This window comes from Staurois parvus, unplaced genomic scaffold (assembly GCF_062004578.1).
Source record: "Staurois parvus isolate SC_StPar_1 unplaced genomic scaffold, SC_StPar_1.0 ptg000287l, whole genome shotgun sequence".
In the NCBI taxonomy this organism is placed as follows: domain Eukaryota; kingdom Metazoa; phylum Chordata; class Amphibia; order Anura; family Ranidae; genus Staurois; species Staurois parvus.
The window spans coordinates 677,843-693,183 of record NW_028318083.1 but is presented as its reverse complement, the minus strand read 5'-3'; positions in this window follow the sequence as shown (position 1 = coordinate 693,183).

Genomic DNA, 15,341 nt, shown 5'->3' with positions numbered 1-15,341 from the left:
GTTATTTTTTTTTTTACTAAAAAGATAACTGAATACATTTTGGCCAAGATTTATGAAGAAAGATTATTTATTTGCAAAAGTTTTTCAAAAATGTTTGGACTTTTTCATTTATATAGCAAAAAAATAAAAATCCCAGTGGTTAATAAATACCACCAAAATAAAATTTTATCTGTCTCAAAAAATGCTAAAATATTCATATGGGTACAGTGTTGCATGACCGCGCAATTGTCATTCCAAGTGTGATAGAACTGAAAGCTGAACATTGTCCTGGACAAGAAGGGGGTAAAAGTGTCTGGACTTGAAGTGGTTAAAGGGTAACTCCACTTTAATGAGAAAAAAAATTACAAATAAAAATCAAATAAAACACACTATAAAATGTAACTTTACTTTTCAATCTCCAGTGCTGTATTTTCTGTAAAATGCAATATGGCTACCTGAGGCATTCTGGACACAGATGGTGTACAGAGCACCCCCCAGAAATGTCATTTCCTGCTTGTGTGATTGGCTTACTGATTTTCCCAGAAGTCTGCACTGAGAAACAAGTTAGGTTTTTGGCATCCCCTGCAACAAAAATTGTATTTTTGGTGAGATGCTCCTAAATGGAAATCTTGTCTAAAGGGACGCAGACTTTGCCAGTTTCTTCATTAACCTCTTCACGCTGGCACCTCCCGGCCCTTTAACTAGTTGCCGACCGCAGATAGCTAAACTGCGGCCAGCCAGTTCTGAGTAGACGTCATATGACGTCCTCCCAGAACGCGCTCTCCTGCGCGCCCCAGGGGGCGCGCACCCGGCGATCTCCGTGATCGCTGTGTCCTACGGACACAGCTGATCACGTGATGTGGTAAAAGGCCAATCATACCGGCCTTTTACCACGTGATCAGCGGTGTCCAATGACACGCTGATCACAGGGAAATGCAAGTGCCGGTTCTCGGCTGCACTTTCCTCACGCTGTCAGATCGTGAGGAAAGTACTGCTGAGAACCGGCAGTTGTCAGAGCGGGGATCGGCACCGATCATCAGGGCACTGATGATCAGTGCCCTGATGATCGGTGCCCAGCAATGCCACCCGCAAGTTCCGCCCACCTGTGCCCAGCAGTGCGCCCACTAGCTCCGCCCACCTGTGCGCAGCAGATCACCCACCTGTGCCCAGCAGTGCACCCACCTGTGCCCTGCAGTGCACCCACCTGTGCCACTCTGCAGTGTCACACACCTGTGCCCAGAAGTGCCACCTACCTGTGCCCAGCAGTGCCACCCACCTGTGCCCACCCACCTGTGCCCACCAGTGCCACCCACCTGTGCCCACCCACCAGTGCTGCCCACCAGTGCCACCCACCAGTGCAGCCTAGCAGTGCTGCCAGTCAGTGCCCAGGGGTTGTGCCAGTCAGTGCCGCCAGTCAGTGCCCAGCAGTGATGCCAGTCAGTGCCGTCTATCAGTACCCATCATCAGTGTCACCTTTCAGTGCCGCCTATCAGTGCTGCATATTAGTGCCGCCTATCCGTTACACCTCATTAGTGCTGTCTATCAGTGCCGCCTATCCGTGCCACCTCATTAGTACTGCCTATCAGTGCCCTTTAGTGCTGCCTATCAGTGCCCATCAGTGCCGCCTATCAGTGCCCATCAGTGCTGCCTCATCAACGCACATCAGTGAAGGAGAAAAAATACCTGTTTGAAAAATTTTATAATAGAAACAAAGAAACTTTTTTTTTTTTTCAAAATTTTTGCACTTTTTAATTTATAGCGCAAAAAGTAAAGCGCCCAGTGGAGATTAAATACCACCAAAAGAAAGCTCTATTTGTGAGAAAAAAATGATCAAAATTTCATATGGGTACAATGTTGCATGACCGCGCAATTGTCAATCAAAGTGCGGCAGCGCTGAAAGCTGAAAATTGGCCTGGTAAATAAGGGGTATAAGTGCCTGGTAGGCAAGTGGTTAAGGGGTTTCAGATGACAGAAGGTGGAGTGGGGTTTTAGGGTCATGTGACCGCCGTGATTCACAGTCACGGCGGTCACATGATCGGAAAAAGTCCCGATCACGAGGGGAGATCGGGACCTTTCCGTCAGACATCGACACATGTGCTTGGAGCGCGCAGGGCGCACGCTCTCAGCACATATGAGTTTTCATATGGTACGCAAATATGCGGCGTCAAGGCCCAGCCGCCAAGAGGCTGCATATTTGCGTATGGTCGGCATCAAGGGGTTAAAGCTCTGCAGGTGCAGCAGCTGATTGATAATTATAAAATTACTCCCATTCTACTTCATTTTGCACATAGACACAGACAACTATACCTTCAGAATAATAAAAGGTAGAAATCTGCAACAAAGTTTGTTAAAATCCTTGCAATGTACATAGATCACCCAGAGGGGAATGTTTTTTTCTCAGCAAAAGTGGAGTTACTCTTTGAGGATATGGATGCTTTGGGAGGCATTAAAAAAGGAACACTCCTTTCAAAGAACCAATACCAATTTTCTACAGGCACGAGGGAGGGAGCATTGGAATAAAGTGTCATGATTGAAAACAAATTAAAGGTGTATTTTAACCATTTGCTGGCTTTCACTGCATATAACTTATTACAAGCTACTTTACTGTAAATCATCTAATCTAGATCTAAATAATTTTTTCTGTAAAAGGAGTTTTAGTTTTACACGTGAATGTACTTTGCGAATCAAATCTACAGTAGTAGCTGTCATTCATAAATGAATGCAGATGTGGACCTGACTTATAGCTCAGTCCTGCAGATTGCACAAGGTGAATGTTGTATTCCCTGGTTTAATAATCCATGACAACCAAACATTTTGCTCTGTTTAGAGAGTGGGCAGTAGCCACACAGTGCCTCTGGTTACACAAGTCTTGACATCACTAAGCAAACATGATCATATTTGGTGAATGGCTTCACCTGGGAAACCCTAACCTTTGTTTAACTTTAGCTGTGGGCATTTGGAGATGTCCTTCACAGTGATCACAGCTGAGCATATCATGTCTTTTGGTGGGTGGATGTTTTTTTCTTTTGGAGAGTCAGAGCATGTCATTTATTTGGAGTAATGTTTATTTGCACAACTGGATGACATGATTTGTAATGGATCTACATCTAAAGACAAAAGATATTTGATCCCAAGATCCCAAAGGGTGACGTATGAATTGTGGGTGCTTAATGCTTTGTTTTTTCTTTTTTTAGCTTTTCCTAACTAGGAGCCCAATGAAAATCTGTCAGATTAGCAGCAGTAGTAATACAACTGCTAAATGTTTCACTTCCCGTTGCTGCCAGAGGTTTTAACACCAATTTAGATTAACTGTTTGCCGAACGTCCAAATAAGCAGTCCGTCCCTAATAGCCAGTACTTTATTATAATCTTCATCTTTCATTAACTTTAATAGGGTTCAAGATCCTCACCTGAACTTTGGCAATGATTGTCAAACCCTTCTCTAAACAAAACCAGCTAAACTGGGCTCACCCCTAATCCACAGCCACGTTTTTGTCTTGCTTACCTCCTCATAAAAGAAAGCATATTTTTTTAACATCTTTGGTCTTTTGTGAATCTATGACTAAGACTTATAATATTGTTTTCCAGCAAAAACTCTTCTATATTGTCTTTTATCAAATGTGCAAGTATTTTACTGACTATGGAAGTTAAATTTATAGGTCTGTAGTTATTTGGGAAAGAATGTGATCACTTTTGAAATATAGACATAAAATTGGCTTTGCACAGACCTATTGCTTAAGCACCACCAGCATTACAATACTTTGTTTCAACTCTGTCACATTTGCTGGATAACTTTTCCGACATATACATGCTGAGGAAAAAAAATCACATAAAGACATGCAATAAAAAACAGGAGTTCATATATACTCACTCCCTCTCACTCCCCCTCTCTGTTGGGGTCCCTCAAGGCTCTGTCCTCGGGCCCCTTCTCTTCTCCATCTACACCTCCTCCCTTGGCCAACTCATACACTCTCACGGCTTCAACTACCACCTATATGCCGACGACACACAAATCTATCTCTCAGCCCCCCACCTCACCCCCTCAGTCTCCGCCCGAATCACACACCTACTGAGCGACATATCAGACTGGATGTCGCTCCACTTCCTCAAACTGAACCTCTCCAAAACCAAGTTTCTTGTCTTCCCCCCCAGCCCGGACCCCACCCCTCATTGACTTCTCCATCATGTCCAACAACACCATCATCAAACCCGCCCCACAGGCCAGAGTACTTGGTGTCATTGTGGACTTCAACCTATCCTTCCAGCCCCAAGTCCAATCTTTAACAAACTCATGCAGACTCCACCTCCGCAACATCGCCAAAATACGCACGTTCCTAACCCCAGAAACCACTAAACAGCTCATCCACTCCCTCAACATATCACGACTCGATTACTGCAACTCCCTCCTTACTGGCTGTCAGAGCTCCGGGTATGACCAGAGGTGTGTGGACTGACACAGGGAAATGCAGGCTTCAGGTATAGTGTAAATAAGACAATTTATTAAGACTAAACAACACAAACGCAGTGCAAGGTAAACATAACACAGTGCAAACAACCCAAACTCCAACAGATAACCATATATACAAATCAAACATAGTCGGGCAGGCCGGGTCGGTAGCAAACGGGCAAACAGGGTACCAGGAGCGAGTGGAAGAGTGGTCAGGAATAGCCGAGGTCAGGACAGGCGGAGTTCATTCAGAATCAGGATCAAAGTAGGATCAGGCAGGAAGCAGACAGGATGCAGGTACAGGGGCTCATGGGAAACATACACCAAGGCACTGACTGCAGGTCTGGCCATTCCTTAAATAAAACTCCTGCAATCAGCCTCAGGTGATGGCTGATTGCAGGAGTGAGCTTCTGGTTGCTGAGAGCACCGGCTGGCCAGCCCTGGTACTGCAGCCCACACAGCAGATGAGTCCCACCACTAATGGTGAGTCCATTCCTGACACTGGCCTGCCTCGCCGCTGGCTATCCCCGCTTCAGTCGATCCTGAATACGGCTGCCAGACTCATTCACCTTTCAAACCGCTCCGTTTCCGCCACCCCCCTCTGCCAATACCTCCACTGGCTTTCGATTGCGCAACGGATCAAATTCAAAATCCTAACACTGACGTACAAAGCCGTCCACCATACTGCCCCGAACTACATCACCGACCTAATATCCAAGTACCACCCAACACGCACACTCCGCTCCTCACAAGACCTCCTTCTCTCTAGTTCCCTGGTCTCTTCCTCCCATGCCCGCAGGCAGGACTTCTCCAGGGTGTCACCCATCCTCTGGAACTCCCTGCCCCAACCAGTCAGATTATCACCTACTCTCCTCTCATTTAGACGCACCCTGAAAACCCACCTCTTCAGGGAGGCCTACCCCACCCCTGCTAACTTGCCAACCTCCTCCACTCTTCCTACCACTCCATCCCCCACAGCTTTCTCCTCCTGTGCCACCATCCCCTCCCTCCTAGATTGTAAGCTCGAAAGAGCAGGGCCCTCGATCCCCTCATGTTTTGCATTGTATTGTTATTGTTCTGCACATGTTCTGTCCCCTTTTGTAATGTACAGCGCTGAGCAAACTATTGGCGCTTTATAAATACTGTATAATAATAATACTCACGGACAGTTTATTAGGTATTCAATTGCTTGGTAACACAAATTGCTAATCAGCCAATCACATGGCAACAACTCTATTTAGGCATGTAGACATGGTGAAGATGACTTGCTGAAGTTCAAACCAAGTATCAGAATGGGAAAGAAACTGACTTTGAACATGGCATGGATGTTGGTGCCAGACAAGCTGGTCTAAGTATTTAAAATACTGCTGATCTACTGGGATTTTCACGCACAAACATCTCTAGGGTTTACAGAGAATGGTACAAAAAAGAGAAAATATCAAGTGAGCAGCAGTTTTTTGGACAGAAATGCCTTGTTGAAGTCAGAAGAGAATGGGAAGACTGGTTGCTGTGACATTTAGATGGCAGGGTCAGAATTTGGCGTAAACAACATGAAAGCATGGATCCATCATGTCTTGTATCAACGGATCAGGCTGGTGGTGGTGTAATGGTGTGGGGGATATTTTCTTGGCACTAGCAAGGTGTACCTCACCAGTGAGTGGCCAGTGAGTGTACTATACTATCATTACATGCAATAATGGCATAAAGTTATGAGAACGTAATATTTTTCACAATAATTTGCCTCGAAAAATGAAATATTTATAGAAGCATTCTATTTAATCTTAGTTTTATGTCATTGTACTGTGTTTCTAACAACATAAAACAAGATACACAGAAGCAGAATATCACCATGAACCACATGATCTAACACTTTCTGTATGATGGCCACTAAAGTGACTCGACCACCAACTCAAAAAATTGCAAGTAAAAACACAGAATATTCAAGTATTTTACATGCTTACTTGCAGTGTTTTTTCGTCTCATAAATGTGTTTTATTTTCACTTGCAAAGTACTCTAAACTTGCTAAAAAAAAATTGACGAGTCGATTCCCTAGCCTCTCCACTCCATCCTTGTACTTCATAGTCCTCTTCTAGGAGTTTCTAATTACTCTCTGTCCTGGCCTAGGTTTTCTGCCCTTCCCTTCAACTCTCTAAATAACCTTTTATGGAACGGTCATGGGAGAAGTGTTGGGTAAAACTGTAATGTGTCCCTTGAGTGACAGCTCTGAGTCTGCTGGGGCTGATGACTACAGACCATTCAAGATGACAGAACCCAGCAGAAGTCTCTTGGTTTTTGGATTTCTAAGGGAGACCTTTAAGAGGAACATAACATTTATAAAATAAATCGAATGCATATATAATATTACGCACATATTTTTGCTGAAGTGATAGGTCTGACAACAGGGCCTCTTTAAAACAGGTATACTTGTGGTTGCTGTTGAAGATCAGAAAATCCAGAATTCATTCTAATCAAAAATATAAAAAAATGTAACTTCCGACACATAAATAGTTGTGCTTGTCCTCTCCAGTACAGTCAATTTCCAGTTCATTGAATGCAGGATATCTCTAAAGGATGTTCTGTTGTGCTAAATGTGTATATACAATTGCAAGAAAAAGTATGTGAACCCCTTAGGATTACGTGGAGTTTTGCATGAATTGGGCATAAAATGTGCTCTGAACGTCATCTAAGTCACAACAATAGAAGAACACAGTCTGCTGAACATAATACTACACAAACATTAGATGTTGCCATGGTTTAATTGCACATAACATGTAAACATTCACAGTGCAGGGAGGAAAAAGTATGTGAACCTTTGGACTTAATAACTGGTTGACCCTCCTTTGGCAGCAATAACCTCAACCAAACGTTTCCTGTAGTTGCAGATCAGACCTGCACAATGATCTGGAGTCATTTTGGACCACTCCTCTTCACAAAACTCTTTCAGTGTAGCAATATTCTTGGGATGTCTGGTGTGAATCGCTCTCTTAAGGTCATGCCACAGCATTTCAATCGGGTTGAGGTCAGGACTCTGACTGGGCCACTCCAGAAGGCGTATTCTGTGCTGTTGCAGCCATTGTTTTGTTGAATTACTTGTATGCTTTGGGTCATTGTCCTGTTGCATCACCCATCCTCTGCGGAGCTTCAGTTGGCGGACAGATGGTCGTACGTTTTCCTGCAAAATGTCTTGATAAACTCTGGAATTCATTTTCCCATCAATGACAACAATCCGTCCAGGCCCTGAGGCAGCAAAGCAGCCCCAAACCATGATGCTCCCTCCGCCATGTTTCACAGTGGGGATGAGGTTTTGATGTTGGTGTGCTGTGCCTTTTTTTCTCCACACATAGTGTTGTGTGTTCTTCCCAAACAACTCAATCTTGGTTTCATCTGTCCACAGTATATTTTGCCAGTAGTGCTGTGGAACATCCAGGTGCTCTTTTGCAAACTTCAAACGTGCTGCAATATTCTTTTTGGACAGCAATGGCTTCCTCCGTGGTGTCCTCCCATGTACTCCATTCTTGTTTAATGTTTTCCTTATTGTAGATGTGTCAACAAAAATGTTAGCATGTGCCAGAGATTTCTGTAGGTCTTTAGCTGACACTCTGGGATTCTTCTTTACCTCATGCAGCATTCTGCGCTGTGCTCTTGCAGTCATTTTTACAGGACGACAACGCCTAGGGAGAGTAGCAACAGTGCTAAACTTTCTCCATTTGTAGACAGTCTGTCTTACCGTGGACACATGAACATCATCGCTTTTGGAGATACTTTTGTAACCCTTTCCAGCTTCATGCAAGTCAACAATTCTTGATCGTAGGTCTTCTGAGAGCTCTTTTCTGCGAGGCATGGTTCACATCAGACAGTGCTTCTTGAAACCAGTAAACCCAAAACAGGTGTGTGTTTTTTAAGGGCAGGACAGCTGGCAGCAACACATCCAATATCATCGCACTGATTGGAGTCAAGGTTGACTCACTCCTGGCTCCAATTAGCTCTGGGAGAAGTCATTAAGCTAGGGCCTCACATACTTTTTCCTCCCTACACTGTGAATGTTTACATGTTATGTGCAATTAAACCATGGCAACATCTAATGTTTGTGTAGTATTATGTTCAGCAGACTGTGTTCTTCTATTGTTGTGACTTAGATGACATTCAGAGCACATTTTATGCCCAATTCATGCAAAACTCCACGTAATCCCAAGGGGTTCACATACTTTTTCTTGCAACTGTAATGGAAGACTGCTTATTACAATTTAATGTCTTGTTATATTACCATAGAAACATATCAATAAATCTTTGCATACAAATTTAATTTTCAGTCACACTTCTAGAGGAGCCAAATAGCCATGGAGCATTGTGTAAGATTATCTTTTCTATTTTGAATATTTTGTAATATTTGTGAATATTAAATAACACAATTTGCCAATAAAATAAATAGGGTAAGCATTTCCTGATTTGTGTACTGGTTTTAGTTCTTAGTACCAAACAAGTCATAAAACGCTTAAAATACTGTCTCTGCAAATGTAAAATTTATGAATTCACACATCCCTGGTTGATTTATGTGAAATAATAATGCACTATTTAATGCTTAAACATGGCTAGAAGCAACGCTGGGCTATCAAGATGTACGATGGAATAATAGATTTATAAGATGGATAACATTCCTGTCTCGAAAAGCTTGTTTAAAGGTGTTGTACAGATATATTAAACTATATGTAATTTTATACTAACTTAACGCTGTGGGCCTTTTCTGGAAACCCTTAAGTATTGATGTTATTGCTTATACAGTGCTGGACATAACAAACAGTACCAAAATGAAACAAAAATAAATAATTACAATAAAAAAAGTTCTTGTTTTTTGTCTTAATTGACTTAATCAATAGGGTCATGTAAAAATAATGTGCTAATGTGAACCTTCATGCCACCAGTATCTTGGTTAGTACTAAGGGCAATATTTCTAAAGCAGTGAATCAGACACTATCTGCAGGTGAATCTTCCAGATGCATGTGTTTTGACCATGATTTATTCACCACCGTGAATGCTTGGTAAAAGTGACAATGATTGCTTTATAAATATGCCCCTAAGATTTTAAGCTGGCCTACATTGTGTACACTTATATGTTAATATAACAAAGATATTTCCACATTCAATGGACCCAGGAACCCTGTGAGAGTACATGTTTGTATAGACTGCATACAACCCTTCACCATATTTTAGTGAAAACATATCCATCTTGCTGGCATTTTCTTCCTGCCAACGTAGCTATGCTCAGAATGTCTATTGAAGTCTAAGGTACTCATAGTTTGATAACCACCTACGTATGCAAATTGCACAGCAAGCATCTTACCTTATCAAGAGAATGCCTTGATTGTTACTGCTAAACAGCTACTGCTAAATCCTATAAGACACTCCTTTACATCTCGTTTCTAATCAATTGCTGTAAAATATCTATGATTGGTTCTGTGGCAGTTTATGAATAAGAAATAACATTGTACACACTCCCAAAAATGTTAAACATATTTTTTTAGCGTAGAAGAATCAGAGTACCTGCTAACTTCATGTTTCTCTCAGGGACACTATGAGATTTCTGCACTTGAGTTTCTAAGTTTGCACATCAACCTTCCATAATTAGGAGTTCCCACCTTTTGTTTTTTCATTGACTGGAATGCCAAAAACTTGGGAATTACGGCAAGGAGACACGTTTAATGTATTCAAGACACATAAGAAACCAGGGATTGACTAAGCCCACCAACATATCTTGACACTTTAGGTATGGAAAAAATTAGAAAATTGGTCAGCCATTACTAGATTACAGCACTGTAACATTCTTCTGACCACTTATGCACTGTTCTTTAAGTAAGGGTACCCAAAACCTTACTATGGCTTCCACATGGTAAATAGAAGGAGGATTCCACACAACTAGTGAAAACATTGTTCACATTATTAGGACGAGGTTGAAATACACAATGTGAATGCACCACTCTTGGTCAGTTTTAATTAGAATTAAAAGAATGGTTATTTCATAACCATCACACTAAGAGTGGTGGCTGTTTGACTTGGCCATGTAGTCAGTGCAAATATCTGTACTAGCTAAACTTCATTAGGGAACTATCTATTCAAATTACATTGAGCTTTGTAATGATATCTGTGGGTATTTTGCAACCATTTTACCATAATTGACCATAAAAAAAATCAAAGGGTTCACAAAAATAAATATGAACTAACTAGGAGTTAATGAACTAACTCCAAATAGCCTAGCCACCCCTCTGGACCCTGTTACACATAGCAGCCATAAGGCCCATTCTGCCAGTGTAGTGGTCTGTACACTATATACTGCAATACACATCCCTGGAGTGAGTATCCATCAAATGTCTCGCAATTACAATCTCTCAGTGGTCAGTGCAGCCACATGACTGTGCTGGCCAATGAGAAGCATATCGTTCCGAAGAGAGAAGAAAGCAGATCCACGTGAGGCAAAGCACTACATTGAGGCAGTAAAAACACTGATAGGTCACATTTAAACCCCTGATGCCCCCCAGTTAACAACTTTACTGCCCTGTCACTAGTGCCATTAGTACAGTGTACATATTTTTCTATTGATCACTGTATTAGTGTCACAGGAGACTTCAGATAATGTTATCGTTAGCATCCCTCTCAGATAGCATTAGCTTGCCCACCACTACATCAGTCATCACATTTAACCCTTTGGTTGCCAAGAACACGCTCACATAGACAATAGACCTCCATTGATAGTATAGTGTCTGAATGGATCAATATCTTTGATCAGATCAGCACTATACCAGTGTTCATAATTGTATAGTGTCTCTAAAAATGCAGCGTTAGCAGGATCAGCACCGACACCTTCCAGCAACTCCCCATGCTTAACCCCCACCCCTTCTCCCCCAGCAAGTGCAGTGTTAGTAGATCACTGTCACTTGATACATTGCACACAAAACTGCAGGGTTAGAAAGACCAGGCATGATCTCTGCTAGCACTAACATTTAAATTTTCATTGTAGTTCAAGCAGTAAATGACAGCCAGGTGCCTTTTTCTCATGAGTTGCACTAGGTACCTTTAAATTAAGTGGCCAAAATGTCCAACAAAAGGTACTCTAGTGAAGAGGCCTACAGGATTCTGAACATGTCAGATGAAAGTGAAGGGGAAGCTTCACAGACAGAATTAGGCTCAGAATACAATCCTGTAGACAACAGCGGCACCCTAACAGATAGTTCAGATGATTGAGTAGGGGTCCCTGTTAAAGTCAGGCATACCTGACCCTTTTCCCAGGTTGCTGAGGTTCTCATATGATTCTCATATGCAGCAGAGTGCCAAAACTAGTACCGCTCTACCTTTTGGTGAACTGGCGAGCACCAGCGGCCTAGTACATCCTGGTCTTTTTCATACCAGTACTGCAGTATCACATGGTGATGTGGTGAGTCCCATAAGTGCAGTACAAGCTGGTGCGGTGGCTAGCACAAGTAGTGTCCCACAGCCACCAAGAATTTGAACACAGGCCCATGGAGCCCATAGTGTTCTTCCAGATGTTCTTGCAAATCCTGATTGGCAGGCCACAAATTCTGCAGCAGACGTATTTCTCTGCCCAACCCCAAATTCAGGTGGAAATAGCAAATCTGACTACTCCCCTTGATTTATGGGTGCTGTTTTTCACAGAAGATCTGTATGGATTGATTGTGGATTAAAGAAATGTATACGCACAACAATTTATCGTTGCCAAACCAAATTCAAACCTTGCCAGATCATTTGCATGGAAACCTATTACAATTTTCGAATTTAAAGTTTTTTTGGGCTTAACCCTCAACATGGGCATTACTAAAAAAAATGAATTGCGGTTGTATTGATCCACAGACCCGATCCATCATATGCCCGTGTTCTCTGCTTCCACGGCCAGGCATATTTATGAGAATCTAATGCAATATATGCATTTCAATTACAATACATTCTGTTGTCCTTGGGGTGAATTTTACCGGCTCCATAAAATTAAGCCCCTCGTAAATCACCTTAACCAGAAATTTGCAGATGTATATGCTCCAGAGCAAAACTTCCACGTTGAAGAGTCCCTTATTAATTTTTCTGGCCACCCTACATTCAAACAATTCTCTCCAGCAAGCATGCCAGATATGGGGTCAAAATGTATAAGACCTGTTAGAGGGCAACAGGTTATACATGTAATTTTTGGATTTACGAGGGAAAAGATAGTCACGTAGAGCCCCTCGGATGTCCACACTACATGGGTAGCAGTGTCAAGATAGTTTGAGACTTGGTACCACCCTTTTTCTCAAATGGGGTACCACTTACACATGGACAATTTTTATACAAGTGTGCCACTATTTAGACATTTGAACAATCTTGGAATTTGCGCATGTGGCACCATGTGACCAAATCACTGGGGCTTTCAACAACGGCTTGTAAATACCCATCTTAAAAAGAGGGAGAAAGCCTGATTGAAAAGCGATGAATTGCTTGTAGTGAAGTCAAACAAATGGGATGTTTTCGTCCTGTCTTCCATTCACGCAGCTACGACCATCCAAATTTTCACGGCAGCTGGTATTGTTGAGAAGCCCCTCTGTGTCCACAACTATAATCTTAACATGGGAGAGGTGGACTTCAATGACCAGATGATGAAACCGTACTTAGTTTCCCGTAAAGCCAGACACTGGTACACTGTATACCTATTTCTCTATACAACGCTTTTATGCTTTACAAAGCAACTGGAAGAAATGGATCCTTCCTAAAAGTCCAGGAACAGATCATCATGGCTCTTTTGTATCCAGAAGGTGCTGTGGCCCAAACCCCCAACCCAGATGCAGTGAGCTGGCTGCATGAGAGGCATTTTCTTGATGCCATCCCTGGTACCCCAACCCAAAAGTCATCCCAAAAAAAGATGTTGTGTCTGTAGCAGACATGGAATTAGGCTTAACACCCGCTTTTTTTGTCCATCCTGTCCTGACCAATCTGGTCTCTGCCTCAAGGACTTCTTCCGTCGCTACCATACTGTCAGGAATGGACTGGCCAGCAATGGTGGGACTCACCTGCCTTTTGATCTGCAGTACCAGGGCTGGCCAGCGGTTGCTCCCAGCAATCAGAGACTCAACTTTGCAGCCAGCTAACACCTGGAACTGATTATGCTGGGGTATTTAAGGGATGGCCAGACCCACAGACTCTGCCTTGGTGTTGTGTTTGTCCTGGGCCCTGTATCCTGTTTCTGTCCTACATCCTGTTTCTGAACCGCTGCTGACTTCTCCTGCTCTGATCCCGGCTCGCTCCTGACCATCCCTCTGCCTGACCCTCTGTACCACGCTGCTTGCTACCTGTTCTGATCCCTGGCTTGTGACCCTGACCATCCCTCTGTCTGACCCTCTGTACTACGCTGCTTGCTACCTGCTGAACCTGGCCTGTGACCCCGACCAATCTCCGCTTGCTCCCCCTGTACCTACCTGCCCTATTGATATTGACCCGGCCTGCCTGACGACGCTTGCTTGTATGTACTGTTATCTGTGGGTGGTTGGTTTGGTTTGGTTGCACTGTATTATGTTTTAGTATTGCACTGCGTTTATGTTTGTATTGTTAGTGTTAATAAATTATATTGTTTATAACATATCTGAGGTCTGCGTTTCCCTGCGTCAGCCACACACCTCTGGTCACACCTGGGAGCCCTGACACATACACTAGTGGAGTATTAGTATAGGGTACAGCACGGCACAGTCTAGGGCACATATATACACAGCATCTCTAATATCTGCATGTTACAGTTAAAATAAAGTTAAATAGGTAAAAAATACAAAATAAAAAAGTAAACAAAAATTAAATACCCCAAAATAGTTGTCATTTTATTGAGTTACTGTTTTATTGATACTGTTTTATTGTTAACAGTTGTTGTTTTATTTTCAGTAGAGATGAGTGAATTATTCAAAAATTCGATTCGACTGATTCGGCGAATTCATGAAAAAATTTTGATTCGAGTCGAATATATTCGCTGCAAATTTAACTTATAAAAGGGTGTTTCTAGGCTTCAGAGAGCCTTTATATTAGTGCAGAACACTGTACCTTTAATTTAAATGCCCTTGGAGTCTGCTGGGGAAGAGAAATAATACTGACAGTCAGTATGACATGCAGATGAGTGCCGTCGATCTTAGAATCACCGCACACTTCACTCATTTGGGCAGTCACGGGGCCAAAACCAGAGTGTGGAGCCACAGTGTGGCGGTGGAGGCAGCAGCAATGGGAGGCCATACAGCACCCTATGACAAAAATGGAAACCACCAGCAGTGTGAGGAGACCTGAAAGTGGCACATGGCAGAGTGTGGCGATGGAGACAGCAGCAATGGGAGGCCGTACAGGGACCCATGACACACTCTGGACCTGGCAGCAGCATGAGGAGGCGGTACAGGGGCCCATGACAGATTACGGGCCTGGCAGCAGCATGAGGAGTTGGTATGGGGGCCCATGGCAGATTACGGGCCTGGCAGCAGCAATGGGAGGCCGTACAGGGACCCATGACACACTCTGGACCTGGCAGCAACATGAGGAGGCGGTACAGGGGCCCATGACAGATTACGGGCCTGGCAGCAGCATGAGGAGTCGGTACGGGGGCCCATGACACACTCTGGACCTGGCAGCAGCATGAGGAGGCGGTACAGGGGCGCATGACAGATTACGAGCCTGGCAGCAGCAACTTGGACAGGAGGACGTTCAGCTTCTGCACCGTCGGGTGCGTGCTCGCAAACTGTTGTCTCTTGGAAACGGATTCCAAGAAAGACTGCTGACGGAATCCGTGAAGAGGAGTAGCAGGAGAAGGAGCATCTGAACGAGCGGAATATGCCAACAAGCGACAAACAGGGGCCCATGACAGATTACGGGCCTGGCAGCAGCATGAGGAGTCGGTACGGGGGCCCATGGCAGATTA